At 34.6% G+C, this 16,843-nt stretch overlaps 1 protein-coding gene and 1 pseudogene across 1 annotated transcript in view; one reads left to right on the forward strand and one right to left on the reverse strand.

Annotated features, from left to right (window-relative positions):
* The window catches only part of LOC132040000 (cyclin-A3-2-like), a 112,283-nt gene that overhangs the window by 40,496 nt on the left and 54,944 nt on the right, over positions 1–16,843 (reverse strand). The gene's annotated exons all lie outside the window — the stretch shown is intronic.
* Positions 8,837–11,528, forward strand: LOC132040001 (putative cyclin-A3-1; annotated as a pseudogene).

Here is a 16,843-nt window from a genome sequence, read left to right on the forward strand (position 1 = left end):
TTAAGTATTGAACCCATTATATTTTTAAAGTTATGGGTTAATATCCACTACGTATTTATTATAATTTTAATAATTTTTTACACATAAATTTACGCTCCACGTCGAAAGTTAGGGTTCAATTGAACCTCAACTTACCATGCTAGATACACCCCTGATAAAGACATTAATTAATCTTTTTTAAATTATAAAAAACTAACAACTGCTAAGTGGTGAAAAATTAGAGAAAAACACAAAGTTAATTGTTAATAATAAAATATAGATTAAAACTTGAAACTAAACTTTTGAAGACTAATTTTTTAATATTGGTAAATTAAAAAAAAATCATTTGATTTTATGTTACCACGCGAAGCGTAGATAAATTCACTAGTATTAATTAGAAAAGAACCAAAATTACTCTTTAACTATTGAATATAGAGCACTTTTGTCCTTTGTTGTCTTTAGTATCAAAAATAGCCCTGCCATCTTAAAATCGGACCACTTCTACTCTTATTCGTTAATAGCTGAATCTTAAATCCTAATGCTTACCTAATTAGATTAATTAGTATAGTTGATCGCTCATTTCCGAAATTTTAATTCCTTCTTTTAAAATTCACTTTAAGAATTTATTTAATTTTTCTTTTTCTATTTTCTCCTTCTCTCCACCCGCACACCACAAAACCCAAGTGAGAATCTCCTTTGATAAACGTCTTTTCTGCCAAAAATTCCACAAATTACTCCATCTGCGATGAACTTCAATGTTCATTCCCCAAAAAAAAAATTATCTTTATTTTTTTTTTTCTAATCCATCCTTGAACATGATTCTTCGATGTTTTGCAATCGGTCAAATCTCAAATTCCTTTAAAAGCTTCTCATTACCATATTCCTGTAAGGGTTTTCTCGGTTATATATTATGAGACATAAACAATCTAATTGAAAACATGACATGACTTTAGGATCATGGAACTTAATGATTTTCATATGACATACTATAACATTATTTTGATTAAGAAAACATACCTGAATCTATATGTTTTACGAATTATCTTCAGCAGAAATGATTGAATTTCCAGAGAAACTGATATATCTCCTTTGCACTGAGCCTTTCTCACGTTATTCGATGGGAATAACCGTGAATTACAATTATGAGAGGACCAGTTTCTTAAGACTACTTTATACTCCAACTATACATAGAATAGATATATCTAACTAAGATACTCTTTTCTTGATGTGTAATAATGAAGATTTAATAAGCTATTTATAGAAGGAGGATCATGGCGGAAGCAAGACATAACATGACACGTGTCACACATGCAGAGCTTCCTTTATGCATGGGCGACAAGTGTCAAAGGCTAATGACACCTTACCATGCATGCTTGACAACTTGTTAACCATGCAGACTCTTGTATGCATGCGACAAGCGTCAGCCATGCCAACTAACAATATCAGGAATGTGCGACATCTATCATCCCTGCGTGGCTGGTATCGTGCTTACTCATCACATGTGATGACCATTCCTTCATATTCCATCACCATCTAAGTATAGATTTGAGTTCAAAATCGAGTCCTCGCAATTAAATGATGCATTATATTGAGAATTACTTACCATTTTGATTTCTTTCCATAATTACCTATTGATATTCCAATTTCTTCAACTATCCTGACTGAATCTCACCTAATTTTCTTGAGAAAAAGTAAAAAAAAATGGGGGTGGAGGGGGGGGGGGGGAACCTTTACGTGGAGAAATAGAAGGAACATGTACCACACGTGTAAAATTTGAGAAATCATAGTGGCTAATCCAAGAATCCAACCTCTAACTAATACCCATATCATCACAAATAGTAGTCCATTTCAATCATTCAAACTTTTCCAGAAGCTGAACCAGTTTTTTCCGTATTCCATTTTAAGTGGGTTTAAATTTTTTGCCACAATATTGCTATAATGTATTGGAAAACTTGGTTGTTAGTTCTTCGAGCTGAAAATGGAGGAGAGGAGGATAAAAGAGAAAAAGAAAACAAACAATTAAAGTGAATTTTGAAGAGGAGGATTAAAATTTCAAAAAAGTGCCAAAATCGCCCTTCAATTATACTAATTAATCTACTTAAAAATTTCTTTGGTCCATTTACAAGTGAGGCTTAATATCCCAGCCTCTCTCGGCCCGCCGGCCTGAAGGGTTGGGCTGAGGCTAGCCATTGAGGTCAGAAAAAAATAATAAATAAATTAATTTTAAGAAAAAATAAGTAAATTATACGAAAAAATAAAAAGTGATGAAAAAAAAAAAAGAATGTACTTACTACTAAGTAGTAGATTAGAATCTGGAGTAGTACTTTTTAGACTTAGACATTATATTATGTTTAATTTCTTTTGGATGTGATTTGAATTAGTAATAACTGATAACTACCAATGCTTTTCAACTCTATAGCACAATTTCTCATCTCAATTACAATAATTGCCGATCCAACGTACTTTTTGATCAACCAACACACACTGAAAGTATCTTCCAAGTCATCCTAAATTGGGAAGACATTTAGAGAAAGAACAATTCAATTATTCACAGAACCTAAACGCACAAATGCATGTATTTATAGTTAGATAGTGAAAGGAAGTTGAATAAAACTGATAAGTGGGGAATATGAAGATGATGAAAATATAATTTTTTGAGGATCAAATTTATACGCATTAATGTACGTTCATTACAGGGGAAAGACTTTAGTAAATGAGTGATACTCATCAGGATATAGAACGTGGGTATGGAATTGAATGCTAAATAATGAATGACATAAAGAAGGTGTATTTGATTACTTTTTTTTTCTCCCAATTTTTTGGACGTCGAGTAAGGGGGAAAATGCAAAAAGTGAGTCCAGGTCCTCCAGTCATGTCAACCAGCTCTTCACTTATCCTCTCCCATTCAAAGCACTGAATAATTGATCCTAATGCCAGACTAACCATATGCATTGCCAAATTCTCACCTGCACATTCTCTCCTGCCATATCCAAATGGCATTAACCTGAACCCATCTCGTTGCCCTTTGAAATATATTGTGAGTGTTGATCTCGTTTCGAGCTTTCTTTAGTGCTTCGGGATTGTTTAGAAGAAGTGATAATGCCCATTCCATTGTACTAGCTGTAGTATCAGTTCCTGCTGTTAACATGACTATTGCCATGCCCCTAATCACTTCATCTGTACAATAATTAGGTTCTGAGTCTTGGAGCGATAGAAGAACATCAATCATGGTATTGTTCTTTTGCTCAACAGAAGATCCTGTTTTGTTGTTCTTGTGCTCTTCAATCAAATCTTGCATGAATTTATCCCTCTTCTCCTTCAGAAAGTCCAACTTATTTTCAAGTTTGTTTACTCCAATCCAGTTAAGCATTGGCATAAAATCTCCTACACGGGTCGCACCACTCAATTGGAAAGTTTCTGTTACAATCTCTTTAAACCTCCTAGATTCCTCCAATTTCTCACCAGAATCACCATAGTATTTTTTTCCCAGCAATCATCATCATCAGGATGTTCATTGTCATCTCAAAGAAAGCCACTTTCATATCCACCACGTTCGTGTTAGAATCTCCACCACTGGTTTTGACCCTTACAAGTTGTTGGAGAAGATCGCGGACCTCATTCCTGCGGATATCAGCAAACATTGGAATTCTCTGAGCGGACAAGATTTCAAGAGTGGCAATCTGTCTTAGGTTGCGCCAATGTTGGCCATACGAAGCCCAAACAAGAGTGGTATAATTGTAACCACCAGTGACCACAATATTCTAAACATTTACTATGATCTGGCTCACTTTCTTCTTGGTTTCGTCCAATCATTAATAACTTGATTACTTTTAGATAATACTAGATAGAAACAACCTTTTCTTAGGATGAACAGTATAAAGATCTTCTTCGTCGATAACAAGCCTTTCCTTTCTTCATAAAGGAAGAGAACCGGAAAGCTTTGATGCGAGAAAAGTCAGTCTATAAAGACACACTAATTCTCTCTCTTTTGCCTATCGCTTTATCTAAGCCATCTACATATCAAGATTCATATTCGAATTAGTTCCTCGTCCTGGTCAGAGACTATTATGTTCGCCAGTAGTCCAACAAAGAGGCAAAGTAGCAGTACTTTTTTTTAAAAAAAAATTTATGAACGACACGTTTCAGCTGCTCCCTCCCATTGTCCACTAGTCCTCCTGTCCATAGCAAAGAGAAGGCGAAAAGGCGCCGCTGAAGCAGCATACACAGGCTTCCATTTCTACGTAACGATAAAGCAGGATAGGCATATTGTACCTACGTATTTGAATTTGAGGGTAAAAAGCTCACTTATTGATTAGCCCATAAATTAATTCATGGACAGATGGAACTAATAAGACAATTAAATCAACCTTTTGTTTGAAAGGAGTACTCCTTATCCATCTTCTCAAGAACTATGGAATTTCTAAAAGTTCATAGATGGATTACACATCTTCACAACTTTCTTAAAATTTCCCAAGCAAAAAAAAAAAAAAGAAGCTTTCTAACTTTATGAATTGGCCTTCTGCTTTCTAAAAAAAAAAAAGCTTTCTAATTTAAGGAATGATAAGCTTTCTAACTTTATGAATTGGCCTTCTGCACACTGGGCACACCCTACTGTCAACATCCATGATCCTGCAGGAAACTGATCTTATGAGAATCTTCATAATTTTTTGTTATCTCTAAAAAGTTATTTTGAGACTTTGTGGAAATAATTATTACCTCTGAGCACATTGGCTAGTTGCACAATGACCACAGGGAGCAAAAAAGCAGTTTATTCGATTGTCATAGCAGATGACACATATTTTCCTATCATATAAATCATCTAAAGAGCTTGATCTGCCAGAATTTGCCTCTTCTTCACATGTTCCATAAATTGATCTTACTTCCTTCTGTGGGAAAGTTGGATCGATCTCGGTTATATGTCTTGATACTGACCTTTTTTCTGCATAACTCTAATCATCACAAGACCCCAAAGATTTCAATATAAGGCAAATGATTATTACTGATACTCCTGTTGCAACATTAGGCAAGGCCATTATTTGTAGTACTAGTCAATATTACATAATGGTAATAATCTTGAGACTTTGATTCGCATGAGGGATTACCTAAAACACCAAGATAAGAGACAAAACGGACGATGAAAGGTATCTCAATGTATGTTCCAGACAGGTCTTGCTGCAATGGACACATTGATCATTAAGCTAGCTCCTAAATTTCCCTAAAGTATGTCTGACATTCTTGATGTTTAAAAAGAAATTGATTGGACTTACAGTCTCAGGTGTTGCCAGAACAACATATTGGGGAGATAGGTATGACAGACTGAGACGACAAGGTCCCTATTTTTCGAACACATGCTCTTTGCTTTCTTAACGTCGTACATTCTTGATGAAATGTTCACATTCATGAGCAGTATGATACCTTTGGGGATTGAATTTATGATGCCAATGTTCTACCAGTCGTCTTCTTCAATTTCGTATGCAGCTTCTGTACCTTTAACCAATGTGGTTTAGATGAATTCAAGATTGTTCGGAATTCTATTACAATCAACTAGAGTAGAGACAAAAGAAAGCAAGAGGAATGTTTACTCTTAGCCAAGTGCATATAAATTGCACACTTTATTTTCTTATTTGTTACTCTCTCAGTTCAACTCATATGACACTCTTTCCATATTGGGACGTTCCAAAATATTCAATCATTCTACTTATGTACAACTTCCACAACTTTCAAATACTAAAATTCATCATACTTTAACTCTGATTTGATATTTGCTCTCTTTTCAACCACTACTTTAATGAAGTATTCTCTTCCATTATCCAAAATATACAATATAAGTCAAATTAACATCTTAAACTCCCGGCCAAGACTCAAACGCCATCAAATAACAGAGATGACACATAGTTACAGAAGGCATATAGTTATGCAACTTTAGGCTCTTACCATATGCTTTTCTGTTTGAAACATCAAGTCTAGCAGAGTTTGCTGACTGCATTATTCCGTGTTTTCGCTCCCCTGTTGAAGAAAAAATGACTTACTTGCTGGTACATCCACTTTCCAATTCGTATCATATACACCAAGTTCTTGATACCTTTGATTAAAGACACTTCAAGTTGACTCCAAATGCTGCTTTGAGCTTTCCATTTTATTCCGATTCTTGAACCTTTGATCAGCCACAAAGAAAACCCCTGAATACAAATTACCTTGTTGAATCAAGAATTGAAAACACACCCTTTATACGAACAATGACAAAGCACAAGATTTTGTTTTCATGCTAACCTTGTGAATGTAAGATCCAACATTTGACGAGTACCATTTGGCTCCAACACTCGATTCAGGTTTCTCTGAGAACACATAAAGGGAAACTCCGTTCTTCTCATCATCTCTTACTTCAACATGCTTCACGAACAGAGCACTCAGCCTAAGTAATCGAGATGAGCTAGGGCCAAGAACCATGTGATAATAGCCATAAAGGCTGTACCTTATGCTAAGCAACACTGAAATAGGAAACAAAACAACATGTGTGTCCATTAGAAAGGAGATCACTGAAGAGGCTAAAGCATAAAAAAATTGGATATTACATGCCACATATCCATATAAGTAGCAGGGCAAGCAAACGAGTCGATTTCTCTTGCCACATCCAACAATGATAGCAATAACGACAACAATAACGATGATGATGGTGATGCATGAGAAGAGGGTAATTCCCTCCATGAAAAATGAAACTTGAAGCTGTGGGAGAAGGTGGCATAAAGGATTATTAACAAGAGAATTATCAAAATGCTGAAAATACCATATTAGAAGAGGAAACAAATGGCTTGCTAGTAGATGTAAGTAATGAAATTGGCTGATTCATGTTTCCTTTTATTTGTGCAACTAATTGTTCTATGTAAGAACAATTGCACGATTTCCTTCAAAGGCAACGTCTTTAATTTTTGCCTTTCGCCTAATACTAGAGGTTCTGCCTTCGAACCCCGACTCAGTCAAAAATAAAAAAGGAATTTCACAAGGCCTGTTTGTAGCAAAATTAAGCCTATTCGGGCAAAAATTAGGCATTAAGACAAGCTTTTGCTTAAAATTAGGCCTTAAGGCCTAACTTTGCCAAAATTAGGCCTATTCGGGCAAAAGTTAGGCCTTAAGGCAAACCGACTTTTGCCCAAACTCTGTCTTATAAGGTTCAAACTATACCTTAAGGTAGAGTTTGAATCTAACTTTGCCTTGCGATTTTTTTTTTAATTTTTGACTAAGCGGGGGTTCGAATCCGGAACCTATGAGTTTTTAGGCGAAGAGCAAAAATTAAAGACGAACAATTTGAGGGGCAAGGCTAATATTAAATGTGATGAAAGTAAAAGTTAATCCAATTTATCTAGTATAAAATAATCAAACATGTATTTTATGTTATACCCAATATATTCTATTATGAATGATTCAATTCAATGAAAAAACATCTACCAAAAAAGTATATTTACTGCTAATAAGTTTATAATTATTTAAGTTTACAACCGTAAGAAAGTATATATTCTATCAACAAAAAATAATGCTACTACAATAGATTTTTACAAACGTCGCATACACTGATCATCAGAAATTTTTATTATTGTACGGCCAATCAGATATATTAGTACTACTAGTCCTACATTATAGGGAACAGGGTCAAAAATATTCCTCTACCTTGAAAAAAGGGCTAAAAATATCATCCGTTACGAATTTGGGTTAAAAATACCCCTCTCATCATTAAAATTTTCAATATACCCCTCTCTTAAGTGGAATACCTGTTACGAATTTGAGTAAAAAATATCTCTCCCGATCCAACTAAATAATAACTCAAGAAGTGGAATACATTTGAGAGAAATTGGGGGAATAAGGAGATCGTATGAGTTATTATTTAGTTGGATCGAGTTTAAAAAATAAAATCTGGTTATTTTGGGAGAATTGGGAATTTCTGTTAAGAGAGGGGTATATTTAAAAACTTTAATAACAGGAGGGGTATTTTTGACCCAAATTCGTAATGAAAGATATTTTTAACCTTTTTTTCAAAGTAGAGATGTATTGATGACCCTGTTACCTGCATTATATGCAAGAAGAATAGTAACAGTACTCTTTTTTCTTACTCTATTATAAGGGTAGCGCGAGTAAATAAGCTTATTAGAAGATGGAAAAAAGAAGAAATAATTAAGGGAAAAGGGTCAAAAATACCCCTCTACTTTTTGGAAAAGAAATTTAAAAATATCTCCTAACTTATTTTGGGTCAAATACCCTCTCATCTTAAGTTTTCAAATATACCTGTCTTGAAGGAAATTATCACCAAAATAACTCAAATCATTTTAAACCACGCTCCATCATTTAAACCCCAACAATAATAACTCATAAGATCCCCTTATTCCCCCAATACGTAGGTTTGAAGTTTGAGGATTTGGGAGAATAAGGGATCTTATGGGTTATTATTCGGTTGGTTGGAGCTTTAAATGATGGAAATAGCGGGTTTAAAAATGATTCCGAGATTTTGGGGATGATAATTTCCGTCAAAACATGGATATATTTGAAAACTTTTATAAGAGGTATTTTTGACCTAAAATAAGATTTTAGGATATTTTAAATTTCCTTTTCCAAATTAGAGAGGTATTTTTGACCCTTTTCCCAATAATTAAAGTATGGAGGGAAACTCAAAACTACTTTTTAAAATTCAATCTGAAAAAACAAAAAAAAAAGAAGTAACCAAAAAATTTACCCCGACGAGACAACCTCCTTAACAATTTCCAAATCTTAAAAACTCAAAAATCATTTGCCACCCAGCTAGCGCCCAAACTCAAAATATGGCGCCATATAAATATACACTAACATCTCTCTTTCATTTCGTCAACTTTCTCTTTACACTTCTATACACACAGAGAGAGAGGAAAAGGAAGAGAAAGAGAGAGTAATTACAAGAAATGGCAGGCCAAGAAAATTGTGTGAGAGTAACAAGGCTGGCGAAGAAAAGGGAAGCAGAAGCAATGGTTAAGCACTTACAACAACCCAACAAGAAGAGAGTTGTGTTGGCTGAGATTCAAGATTTGTCAAATTTGGGTATCAACAAAATGAAGCCCAAATGTAAGCAGACTACTACTAAGAGGAAGGTGAAAAGGTCTGTTAGTGAAAAGGAGAAGGAATTTGATGACCCTCAGATGTGTAGTGGTTATGTTTCTGATATATATGATTATCTTCATCAAATGGAGGTTTGTCTTTTTTACTCATCTCAATAATTTTTTTGTGTTGTCTTAGGCTTCATTTGTTTGCAACTTAATGAAGATCTTAATTTTATTTATTTAGATCTCAAAGATTATGAGTTTCTTTTAAGAACAATTTAATGAGTCTGAATAAGTCTGAATGGCTAAAACATATATAGCAAAGTCTTAAATTTGTAATTTGTGGTACATTTCATGTACATATGTTTAAAAAATGTACGTAATTTTTAAGAAGTGAAGTGTCTAAATTCTCGCTAGATCAAGTGTGTTATATGTTGCTAGCAAGTCAGTTGATTTAATTGGTCTTACCTAATAGAGCTACATTTGGTTTCTTATGGATGACTTTCGCAAATGGGCACACTAAAGATTGAATCTTGGCAACTGGGCTGTGATTAATATAGTTGAATTAATAAAATCTTGATTTCCAGCCATGTTAAGTTGTTTGGGTTTGTGTGCAGTAGTGTAAGGGGTTGTTTGGTAGGAGGTATTAAAGAAAATAATGATGGTATTAGCTTTAGTATTATTTAATCCCTTGTTTGGTAGTGTTTTCAACCTATGTATAACTAATACCTGTAATAGTTATACACTATATTCAGTACTATTCTTGTTCATAGTAATTGGCCCCTAATGTAATTAGCATTTAATCAGATTGAGAGAAAGAGTTTTTGACTAACTCTGGTTTTTTTTAATCAGATTGAGAGAAAGAGAAGACCATTGCCTGATTACCTTGAGAAGATTCAAAAGGATGTGACAGCAAACATGAGAGGAGTTTTGGTAGACTGGCTGGTGGAAGTTGCAGAGGAATTCAAACTTTTAGTAGACACTTTGTATCTTACTGTTTCCTACATCGACAGATTCTGATCGCTGAATGTCATCCCTAGGCAAAGACTTCAGCTTTTGGGTGTTTCTTCGATGCTTATTGCTGCGTAAGTACCGAAGCCAAGAATTGGTTTTATTCCCCTGGTAATGTGTATAATTTTGCTTATGAATCTAATATAATATGTTGATTATGATCAGGAAGTATGAGGAAATTAGCCCTCCAAATGTTGAGGATTTTTGTTACATTACGGACAATACATTTACAAAGAAAGAGGTGGTAAACATGGAGGCTAATGTGCTACAATCCCTTACATTTGAAATGGGTAATCCCACAACCAAAACATTTCTCAGAAGATTTACTAGGATTGCCCAAGAAGATTACAAAGTAAGTGCAATTATGACATGAGCATTATGATTTTCAATTCAACTTTGTTTCTGTTGAACGTTGCGTGATTTATTTTTCCTGCTCTTTACAGAAAACTGATTTGCAGTTGGAGTTTCTAGGCTACTACCTAGCTGAGTTAAGTTTATTGGATTACAACTGCATGAAATTTGTGCCTTCTTTGGTAGCCGCTGCTGTGATATTCCTATCAAGGTTCACATTACAGCCAAAGTCACATCCTTGGGTGAGTATTTTGATTCAATGTTTGCTTAGATTTAATTCATTGATAATATGGAAGCGCTGAATTAACTCTATCCATTTTACAGAGTCCGGCCCTTCAACATTGCTCGGGATATAGAGCAGCAGATTTAAAGGAATGTGTTCTTATCTTACACGACTTGCAATTAAGCAGAAGAGGAAGCTCTTTGGGAGCTGTAAGGGACAAATACAAGCAGCATAAGGTATTAATCTGTGTTTAATAATTGGTGATTTGTTGTAAACACCTTCGTAGTTTAGCTATCTAATGTTCACACTGTATGATATTACTGTAACAGTTCAAATGTGTGTCAACGTTGTCTTCTCCCTCGGAAATGCTGGAGTCGTTCTTCGAAGATACAAGACAATGACTATTTGGGAATATGCTTGGTAATTGGAAAGGGACTTATAATGATACCTGGAAGAGGAGAACTGCCTTGGCTTCCGAAAGCAGGAAAGCTGGCTCATGATGCTCTGGCCTCTGAGGACGAGATCATTAACCTGAGTTTCATTTTAAATAGATCTGGTATAGTCCTCAAGATGTATGAAAGTTATAACAGGTAGCCAGTAAGATAAAATTGAAAGTTTGTAGATTGGTTTAAGAGCCATGGGTAGCAAGAAAAATGATTCTTCTACATAGTTGTACTGAAGTGATGTTGGTAATTTAGTACAGATACATTACTCGTGTAATAAGCTGGAAACAACTACAGAACATGCTACTAAGAAGGTATGAATGTGCACAGTGTTGCATTTGTAGTACTAAATCCTTGTTGCGGTTCTCTTTGGTTGTCCAGCTTAAAATGCTTCTAATATGTAACTGTAAACTAATACTCCTATCACAGAATGAATGTAGGGTATTGGTAATTGGTCCCTAATCCCTATTAGTATGTAATTGAATTATTGTTGCTGTCATAAGTGTACATTCTTATGTTTACACTCGCAATATGAGGAAGTCTAGTGGCAGTGTTCACTTTCCTCTTCTCCTAAACTCTTGAGCTATAAAATCCAGGCTAGTACTTTGTAGACTTGCGACAACACTTCAATTTCATTTCACTCCCCTCTCGCATATCCCAAAGGAGAAGTTTAGGTTCCAACTTTCAAAGGAGAGAACCTTTTGTTAAAGAATGTTTTACTCCTTGGTAGGTTTAGAAGAGAGCGTTTTGTTAAAGAGTGGTTTACACATTGTGAATCCAAATTATTCACTCCCCCTGCCCCCTCCAAAAAAAAAGTCTAGTTCTTGTGCTGTCGAACCTCATGCTCTTTGATAATATTTGAGGCAATTCCTTCGTTTTTCTCGTGAATCAATTGTAGAAACCTTCTCGGTTCCTAAAATGAGCTGCACATGTGCAGTGATAACCGAGTAGTCCAGAAGATAGTTATAACCAGGGGCGAATTTAGGTACGAAATTTAGGGCTCGTGAATCCATGGTCAATCTGTAAAACTAGGTATTTTATGTATATATTTTCTAAAATTGATATATAATATTACCTTTGGAACACATGCTACAAGAAGGCTAAATTGTGCACTTTGTATAATTTTTTCCTTCTTTTTTTAGTGGTGAACCCATGTTCTAAAAATTCTAGATTCACCTCTGATTATAACTAATTAACCCCCCCCCCCCCCAAACATATTGCTGAGTCTCGCCCTTTTGTAATCAATAGTTTTAGAGATCAAAGTTCAATATAATTCTTCTCTTTCTCTCTCTATCAGTTTTAGAAGTTGATTGAGTTCTTGAGAGAAGCTGTTCAAGAACAATTCTCTCCATTTGTTCATTAGGCGAGCTCGTTTCCTTCTTTTTCTGTCTCTGAAAGTCTGGAGCTGTTTCAGCTTCCAATACAACTCTCATTGCTTACTTTTTGGGAAAGAGTTATGGGATTCAAGTGATGGGCTTGTGGCTATAGCTTTAATTGCTAGCCTGGTTACATCTCAAGGTTGGTGGCATGATCATATGATAACGATGGTATGTCAGCAGCATGAAATTCAGAAGTATTTGACCAAGCATTGACAAGCTAGATAAACAATCACATGCTGTGGCTTAATTCACCTCGGCAAGATGATAAAGATTTCCATATAAACTGTGCGTTGGAGAAAGAGATCTTCCGGTGAAATGACTGACAATTGGGTAGCGTGGTTTATTTCCGGTGGGAAAAAAAAAAAAGATTTTCGGCCAAGAGTGATTTTGTGGGCTAATAGACAAAACGGAAAAGGTTCATGTATGCCTTTAAAGTTTTCGAAATAAAAAAATTGCGTGGATTGACCTTCATATGGACTGGTCTTTAATTTTTGTCCCTCAAATCGCTGGTCTTTAATTTTTCTTAGTTAGCTGTAATTTCTTTCTTGAAACACGAAAAAGGGATGCATGTCACAGAACAGCAGCTCAGCTTGGTGCCAAATCATGAACATCCCTGCTGTTTTTCCACTCAGAAGAGCAGACCCCAAACCATCCTTGAGCCATTTGAAGCATGATCAGCAAATGGCTGTCTGGATTGCTTCCATGGTGGAAACATTCTTTGATTTACTAAGGTCTAAAGCAAATTCGTCATGGTATTCAATGGCTAGAATATCAGAAGTGTTTACATTAAAAGAGAAAGGTGGGGATTTACAGCCCATTACACCTTGCACTTGTAATGAGCACAAATGAGTATTTCATCTGAAGTTGCCAGTCCATATATCACTTATCCAGAATTTCACTAAAAGTTGTTCATAAAAGATAGCCCTACGGTACGGACATCTATAGGCATGATTTGAAGCACTGAGAGAGACATATTTTTGCAGCAATCTGTTTTCAGAAAGAATGAACTGATTTGGTTCCTAGTAGGGCTTTGATGGCTTTGTCCAAACTCGGTTAAAATTTAATGTGATGACTTTTTTTGGTTCCCATATTTTGTCTATAAGGGTCGTTTGGTAGAAGGTATAAGTTGGGATATCCAGCACTAATTTTTATACCATATTTGATAGAAGGTATAAATTTATCCTGAGATAAATTTATGCCTTGTACCAAACATGGTACAAAAATTAGTGCTGGGATATCCCAGCTTATACCTTCTTATCCCACTTATACTGGGATTATTTTATACCATCTTTTAGATGGTATAAAATAATCCCAATAGATGGGATAAATTAGTACCGGGATTATAATCCCGAGATAATTTTGACTATCTATCAAACGACCCCTAAAGGTTTTAGGGAAAGGGTAAAATATACCCCTCTACTTTAGTTTATTGGCTAACTTTGTCCTCCGTTAGCTAAAGTAGTCAAATATACCCCTCCCATTACAAGTTAGGGTCAAATATACCCCTACCGTTAGCAAAGTTTCAAAAACACCCCTCATTTTTAACACATAAGCAAATCTAGTCATTGGGTGACTTGGACGCCACATCTCATTTAACTTATTCTATGTGGTGCCTACGTGATAATTTTTTAAAAAAACAATCTAGAAAATGGACAAATCTGGGGAAAAAAAGGCTTTTATTAAAAATTTGAAACTTGTTTGTTTTAATAAAACCCATTTTTTAAAAATATATTCTCAAAAATTGGATATTTTAGTTAAAAAATATGGAAAATGATTTTTTAAAAATCTGAAAAACTGTAAAGTATTTTTATTTTTTTAAAAAAGTGTCCTATTTTTTTTTTTAAATCTGGATTAATAAAAAATCTGAAAAACTGATTTTAAATCCAATTTTCCAGATTTTTTAATTAAAAAAATCCAATTTTCCAGATTTTTTAATAAAATAAATCCAATTTTCTAGATTTTTTTTAAGAAGCGGGTTTTATAAAATAAAATAAAATTCAAATTTTTAATAAAAGTCATTTTTAACAGATTTGTTTTTAGAAAAATCAATTTTCCAGATTGTTTTTTAAAATATTGGCACGTAGGCACCACATAGAACAAGTTAAATGCTTTGTGGCGTCCATGTCACCCAATTCTAATATCAGTCTTATTTATGTGGAAATATGTTAAAATGATGGGGTATTTTTGAAACTTTGCTAACTAACGGGTAGTGATATTTACCTAACTTTGTAACGAGAGATATTTGATTACTTTTAATCTGGAGGATAAAATTAGCCAATAAACTAAAGTAGAAGGATATATTTGACCCTTTTCCCAAGGTTTTATTACATATGTGACACTCTAGCAGCACGCTCCGAATTACGGACCGTATTTCTATTTTACGTTCCGTAGAAGCTACCGTAAAAATTTAACAGAGAGCTGTATTTCTGAGGCTTCAACTACGGTAAGGACGGTATTTCTGTTTTACAGTCCGTAGAACTCGCCGTAAAACTTGACTACGGACCACTAAACTGGAACAATTTAAATCCCTGTACTTTCCATCTTGATTTTCTATGCCCCCGTCTCATGAATACGTGCTTAGCCCCATATTCAAGTGTTTTAGTTTGGCGCTGGATAGCTGGCAAATGGTTTTTGAGTTTTAAGATTTGGGAATTGTTATTTAAAGGGTTATCTTGTCGGGGCAAAATTTTGGGTTTAGGGATTTGGGAATTGAGTTTTGGGTCCCTCCACATATACCAGCTATGAAAAATCGCAATATCGTACCCAGGTTGTCGAGAAAAATGATAAAAAATGGTCCTTAATGTATGGGGATTGAAATATTTTAGTTCTTTATAAATATATATATATATATATATATATATATATATATATATATATATATATATATATATATATATATATATATATTTATACGTTTACGTAACCCCTTATCAATATGTACAAAAATTTATAAATTCACATAACTAATACTAAAAATTGTGTAGTTAAATAGTACAAAATAACAAAAAAGTAAAAATTCAAAAAAATGACGAATATCGATCCTATATAGCTAACTCAACAAAGGAAGAGAACGATAAATTAATTAATTGCACTAAACCTAACTTTTAAAGCAAAACAATTTCCTTAATGTATGTATAAATCATATTAATGTACAAAGACAAACAAATATATAACAAAGCATTATGATGGAATGACAACAACTGTACTCACTAAATGAAAGTCATATCTGCAGTAATTCCAATTACATGAGGTTTCGTAGTGGTTGAACCTCTACAAAAATTAATGAAGATATATAGAAGAGGTAAATATTCATTAGTCACATTAGCGCATAGATTACACTGCCAACATCAGTCTTTCAACACCAAACCATTAAGTCACCATAGATACGTTCTTGAAACCTTGTTACCTCATTGAAAATGATAAAACAACAACACACTTTAGAGAGAAAACTTGAGACCCTGTCATTGCAAGCTCATCATCTTTATATATGTTGATGGTAGCAACTACAAAAGCCTACGTACAAGACATTTTAAGCGATTCTCTTTCTGTTCTCCTAAGCTTTGACGCACAACCTTCATTACTGGATCTCTACAATTCATATGTATTTTCTAGGTCAGTCCTAGAAGATTACTTTGTATGAGGAACCAGACAATGACGGCAAGTTTAAGAATGGAGAAGGAGAAGAGACTTTGGGTTGTTCTTAACATTTTGCTTCTTCATTATATAGGTTTAAAATGACCTTTTATGGAGTATTACTTACCATCAATTACAATAATAAGTAATTAATCTTCCAGATTGCAAAAAACTATGTTTACCCACGTAATTCCATTAGTATTTGCATTTTTAATGTTCACATACATGCATGGTATGTGAAAATATTCAATAGCTTAATAAATTTATAATTTCATTAATTATTCAATCCAACTTTTTAACTTCTCTAAACGTTGTTTAGCATATAAGAGGTTGGCTATTGGGTTGAGAGTAATGAAGAGAGCTGTTAATGTGCCTGTATACGGTAAAAATCGGATGAAAGCAAGACCGGTGAGACCGGGGACCGGGGATAAGAGAAAACAAGCACGAGTACGAAATCGTTCCTTTAAACCGGTGGGATTGCACCAGATGCAATTGATCCGAGAAAAGTGGAGTGAATCTATTTGGTCCGGTATTTCCGGACCAAACACTGCATCGGCGTTAGTCCGGTTTTTCCATGACCGAATTGATCGTGACCGTTAGTCCGGTTTCTTCATATCCAAATTAGCCGTGGCCGTTGGTCCGGTTAACTAATTGCAAAGTTGCCACTCGTCAAGACCGTTCTGTCACGTTGTACTGGCGACCGTACGGGTGTCAGACCGTACGGACCAACCTTATCCTTTTAGGGTTTCTTTTATTCTAAAAAGGCCT

The sequence above is a fragment of the Lycium ferocissimum genome, chromosome 12, assembly GCF_029784015.1.
Source record: "Lycium ferocissimum isolate CSIRO_LF1 chromosome 12, AGI_CSIRO_Lferr_CH_V1, whole genome shotgun sequence".
Lineage (NCBI taxonomy): Eukaryota > Viridiplantae > Streptophyta > Magnoliopsida > Solanales > Solanaceae > Lycium > Lycium ferocissimum.